This window comes from Bidens hawaiensis, unplaced genomic scaffold (assembly GCF_021521415.1).
Source record: "Bidens hawaiensis isolate Kalapana, Puna unplaced genomic scaffold, B.hawaiensis_p1.1 tig00006250_1, whole genome shotgun sequence".
NCBI lineage: Eukaryota > Viridiplantae > Streptophyta > Magnoliopsida > Asterales > Asteraceae > Bidens > Bidens hawaiensis.
This window is the reverse complement of record NW_027491413.1, coordinates 409,143-414,923: the sequence shown is the minus strand read 5'-3', so window position 1 is coordinate 414,923 and position 5,781 is coordinate 409,143. Positions and strand designations below refer to the sequence as shown.

At 31.0% G+C, this 5,781-nt stretch overlaps 2 long non-coding RNA genes across 2 annotated transcripts; both read right to left on the bottom strand.

Moving 5' to 3' along the window:
* Positions 1-109: 109 nt before the first annotated feature.
* Positions 110-1,408, bottom strand: LOC143631729 (uncharacterized). The gene is made up of 5 exons (XR_013153416.1): positions 1,336-1,408; positions 1,157-1,216; positions 983-1,052; positions 465-553; positions 110-362 (listed from the first exon to the last, which is right to left on the bottom strand). It is a non-coding gene; the product is annotated as an uncharacterized LOC143631729 (long non-coding RNA).
* A 366-nt stretch (positions 1,409-1,774) lies between these two features.
* Positions 1,775-2,251, bottom strand: LOC143631718 (uncharacterized). Its single transcript, XR_013153411.1, has 2 exons — positions 2,158-2,251; positions 1,775-1,941 (listed from the first exon to the last, which is right to left on the bottom strand). It is a non-coding gene; the product is annotated as an uncharacterized LOC143631718 (long non-coding RNA).
* Positions 2,252-5,781: the final 3,530 nt, after the last annotated feature.

Here is a 5,781-nt window from a genome sequence, read left to right as displayed (position 1 = left end):
AATTTTAATAATAATAATGAGAATTCTTACAAAATCCTTTTTTGGTTTAGTTTCAGTTTTCACAAGGCTTTGTTTCGGTTGCTTTGTCACAGATGCAACAGGACCAGATCTTTTCACACCTTTTGTGGCATTCTTAGAATCATCGATCCGCTTTTGAGTTTGGGATGATGCAGCGACTACCCATGAAGGCTGTATGGTTATAACGAAACCACATCAGTATATCAGTATGTAAAAAATATCAGGCGGATTTATAATTTAAGAAAAAAAAGAACACTTATAAAAAATATGAAAAAAGGCATTACCTTTCGAGTAGTAGGCAGCAGCTTTACATCTTCTCTTTTATCACATTTAAGTTTAGCAACCTAAAAGAAAACATACAAAAGATTAAACAAACAACAGGATGATGCTAATTATTATACCACATAACAGAACATAATTTTAATAATATTAACGAGAATTGTTACACAATCTTTTTTTGGTTTAGCTTCAGTTTTTACAAGGCTTCGTTTCGGTTGCTTTGTCACAGATGAAATAGGACCAGATCTTTTCACACCTTTTGTGGCATTCTTAGAATCATTGATGTGCTTTTGAGCTTGGGATGATCCAGCGACCGCCCATGAAGGCTGTATGGTTATATCGAAACCACATTAGTATATCAGTATGTAAAAAATATCATGCGGATTTATAATTATAGAAAAAAAGAACATTTATAAAAAAATGAAAAAGGCATCACCTTTCGAGCAGTAGGCAGCAGCTTTACAACTTCTCTTTTATCACATTTAAGTTTAGCAACCTAAAAGAAAACATACAAAAGATTAACCAAACAACAGGATGATGCTAATTATTATACCACATAACAGAAAATTATTAATAATAATAATGAGAATTCTTACAAAATCATTTTTTGGTTTAGTTTCAGTTTTCACAAGGCTTTGTTTCGGTTGCTTTGTCACAAATACAGTACGACCAGATCTTTTCACACCTTTTGTGGGATTCCTAGAATCATCGATCCGCTTTTGAGTTCGGGATGATGCAGCGACCACCCATGAAGGCTGTTGGCATAATGAAACCGCATCAATATATGTAAACAAGTATCAAGCAGATATATAATTTGAGAAAAAAAAACATTAAAAAAATGAATAAAGTCATATATCACCTTTCGAGCAGTAGGCACTAGCTTTACATCTTCTCTTATGTCACTTTTAAGTTTAGCAGCCTAAAAGAGAGAATAGAGCATAACAAACAGGAGGTTAAACAAACAACAACGACGATGCTAATTAGTCTACCACATAATAGAACAGAACACAACATAACATTAATAATGAGAATTCTTACAGGATCTCGTTTTAGTTTAGTTTCGGTTTTCACAGGATCTTGTTTTGGTCGTTTTGGCACAGATGCAAAAGGAGCGGATCTTTTCACAGCTTTTGTGGGATTCTCGATCTGCTTTTGAGTTTGGGATGATCCAGATAACAAGGAAGAATCTGCCGTTGATGTGTTGGAACCATGATGTTGAAGTGAAGCAGCGTTTGCAGCTTCGATTGTAAGAATTGGTGGAGTAACATAAGCAGATTTTGAAGATACTGATGATGATGACTTCATATCAGATTCCTCTTGTTCAGTTACCTCCCATGAAGGGTGTATGGAATAACGAAAACCGGATTCTTTTTCTTCTTCAGTGACCACCAATGAAGGCTGTAACGAAAGCGCATCAGCAAACAAATAAATAATATCATGCAGATTGGAAAAACATTTACAAAAACGATGAATAAAGTCGTCATTTACCTTTGGAGCAGTATCTTCGGGCAGCATTAAATCTTGCCTTTGATCACTCTTAAGTTTAGCAATATAAGCAGCAGCCGATACTGATGATTGTGCGGTGTTCAAATCAAGACAGCCCATTCCATATTCTTCTTCTGATTCTTCTTCTACGGTGACCACCTGTATGATTGGCATAATGAAATATATTATTTTCAAGAAAAGTGTTGATTTCAAGAAAACTGTTGAATACATTATTATTTTCAAGCTCTCAAAACTGTACGATTAATGAAACATTAATCTTGACAACAGTTGTTTTAAAAATTAATCTTGAAAGTTCTTGTTTTAAATAATAATAATAGTAATAATAATAATAATAAAGATGAATAAAGTTCATACCTTTGGAGCAGGAAGCAGCATTAATTCACTACCAGTTTGAAGTGGTTTCTGAAAAAGAAAGAAAGATATTAAAACACACCAAGAATCATCATAATATAATAATAATAATAATAATAATAATAAAGTTCATACCTTTGGAGCCGGAAGCAGCATTAATTCACTACCAGTTTGAAGTGGTTTCTGAACAAGAAAGAAAGAAGGATATTAAAACACAACAAGAATCATCATATAATAATAATAATAATAATAATAATAATAATCTTACTACAGTGGAAGAAGAAGAAATTGAAGATCTTGGATGTGAAATAGTAAATGTTGATGAAACCCTTGAATTCCTCCTGCAAAAAAGACAACAAAAATACGTAAAGAAAGTCGCAGCAGCAGTACGCGCCATGTGCATCAGCATCATCATCATCATCGTTGAAGAAGAAGACGCCGTTGAATAAGAAGAAGAAGAAGACGATTGTTTTGTTTGATTGCAGAAAAAAAGAACGTTTAAAACGAAAGAATGAATTGCGCGAGAGAGAGAATGAGAGATTTGCGAATTGTTAAGAAAGAAAACGATAACCCTAACACCCCCTTTTATACATTTCGACTATTATTATTATTAATTACATTTCAATTATATTATTTCTCTTCCGCCTTTTCTAAATTAAAACGATTTTATCGGTGGATTTCAGATTTGCCTGAAATGGTTCCGTTGTTATCCTTCCTTATCCAAATAAGCAATAAGTACGGTTTATTCGGCAATTCTTGATCTTTGTGGTCAAGTTACAGATTTTGCAGCTCGATCTTTGTAATCTTAAATCCTACTTCGCTCAACTAAATCTATACTCGGTAAATATAAGATACTTTGGAGGTTAAGTGTTCTTAATTATTTCTAAAAATGTCATACATCGAATTAGGTATTATTTTAAAGTCTGCATCAATGGAATAGCTAGGCAAGCAGCTGAGAGGAGCATAATTGCTTGGCTAAGGATTAACGTGGTATGGTATCCATTCACCTTTGGAAGGTACTACACAATACATAACGCACCTAGACTGCCAGTAACCTAGCTTTCAATTCGCATAGATTGGTATTCCAAGAGATTATGAGGGATGCACGATCAACGAAGAAGAAATCGATATCACCACGTCTGTTGTTTTCTCAACATCGGTTATTAAACTATTCAAGAATAATAGTAAAAAAATTATAATATTTTATGTTCATCCGATATTAAAAATACAAAGTTTGAATAAATAGTCAAGTATGTATGCTATAAACATATATACAACATTAAAATAATATGGTGAAGCCAACTTTATAATTATATAACATGGGAGTTAGTACATTAACAATTTATAAAATTATAAAACCACTAGCAGTTTTTACCATCCATTTAATTAAAATTTGAGTGGAATATTACATACTTCCATTTAATATTATTTTTGTCTTTTTCTTTAAAAACTCATCCGTGTAAGTTTATACTTATTTTAAAGTTTATAAAATCTTTACCTACTCATTGTATATTTTATAAAATTATAACACAATCCTAGTAACACTTGGGAATTTATTTAAAGATACCATCCATGTAGAATTTTACTTTTATAAAAAGTTATATATTATGACCTAACCAAAATATATGTTTTCTATATGCATCATTTTATAAAAAGCTCCGTAAAGTAACCAAACCACACCCTTATATTAGCATTTTTATAAAAACACTTAAAATATAATTTCTAAATTTTGTGTTTTACAAAGTGTTGAGATTAAGTATCACTAATTCTCATTTATTGTTTTTAAATGCTAGTAACTATTTTTTTCTTATCATAATGTTCCCCTGGCCTCCTCCTCCCTCATCTCATTTCCTTCATATTTGTTCTTGAGTTTTTTAACCAAGGAAATAAAAGAAAAGGAGAGGCAGGGATAAGAAAGGGAAGGGAAGGGAAATTTTTTTTTTAATTAGGTGTGTTATTGAGTTGGAAGAAAATTAGAGGAAATGAAAGGATAACTATGTTATCCTTAGTAATCAGCCCATTTTTAGAGGATAATTTATTGGAAAAAAAAAACATCAGTTTAATCCCTCTTAACTCCTCCTAAAAAAACTCAAGAACACTTATTTTTTAACTATCATTAGTTTTCCTTTCCTTTCTCTCCCTTAAAAAACTCAAGAACAGGGCGTTAAGGTTCTCGTATACAACATGCAATCTTGTCTCCTATCAACTCTTGTATATCAGAAACCAGTCATTTTAACATTTGATTTTAAGAATCAAAACAACACTTTGAGGAGCTCTTGCAATTTCTTGGAGGATTCAAGCTCAAATCATCATCATTTTCTTATACTTTAAGTTTTTATGCATTGTCATGCTAAAATTCCCATGTTTAAAGCTACTTTATTACAAATTCATATTATATATAAACCTTTTTATGATGTAAGTTATACAACAAAACTTAGATTGTATCATGAATTTATAAACCCTAGTTGTTAAAATGCTCAAAACCCACCTTAAATAATGTTACTTTCAAACCTTAAATTAGTGCATATCCGTGGGTATTTTTGTATAAATGATGATTCTACCTTAAAACATGTTTATTACAAATCCTAATAACATATGAAAATTGAACCTCATAAAACATTAGCAACTTGAAACATGGATTCCCTAATTAAAGAACTTAGCTTAAACACCACAATCATTCACTAAACTAAGCATTTTGTTACTTTTTGTGAAAGATTATGTTATGAGCAACCCAAAGGCCAAAACCCTAATTTTTGTAATATTACAGTAACCTGACCATATATACTTGGTGAGAAAATGGATTTGTATTACTTAAACTTAGACCTTAGTTTGTTAACGGTAAAATCGAGCTTATGAGCGTTAAACTTAGAATTACCGTCATAACAAGTCAAAACAGAATGAATCTTTTTTTTGTTTTTAATATGGGAAAGTATGACTAAAACCAAATTTTATAATTTCCAGGCGTTCATAACTTTTTGTTTGAATATAAGTGTATTTTTAGCATTAAATTTGTAATATTTTAAGAAAATTACAAAAATCCAAAACACAACAAGGTAAAAAACTTGAAAATGTTGTTTTTGATTAATATAAACTTAAATAAAATGATTTTGGTGATTTGGGATAGAAAAATCAGATTATTTTTATAGTAACATAAACATATTTCATATAAAAATTCCTTGAAAAGTTTTGGAATTTAGTTTGATAAAATGTATCTTGCTTTTGTAGAAATTTAACAATCATGACTGGCGAACGAAACGAACGTTGTACAAAAACTTGTTTCTATACACAAGACGTTTTGTAGGTACATATACGAATAGATAACATTTAAAATCTCAAGGTTTTGCTGTATAATGCAATAGTATGATTAGTTAGGGATTCAATTAAAGGAACAAATGAGAAGTTAGAATTTACACCTATACAAATTAGCAAGTGCGAGTAAACACTTGATCAAGATTAATATTTAAAGCTCACCGAACAATGCCAACAAGGGCAACGCCACCGGTAGTTATGGCAGTTATATAACTACCAACCATTCAACCCCTATACTAGAATTATTTCCGGTCTGATTTTATTACCGAATTACGCACTTTGAAATTCACATGGAAGAAATTATTGTTTGTTTATAAA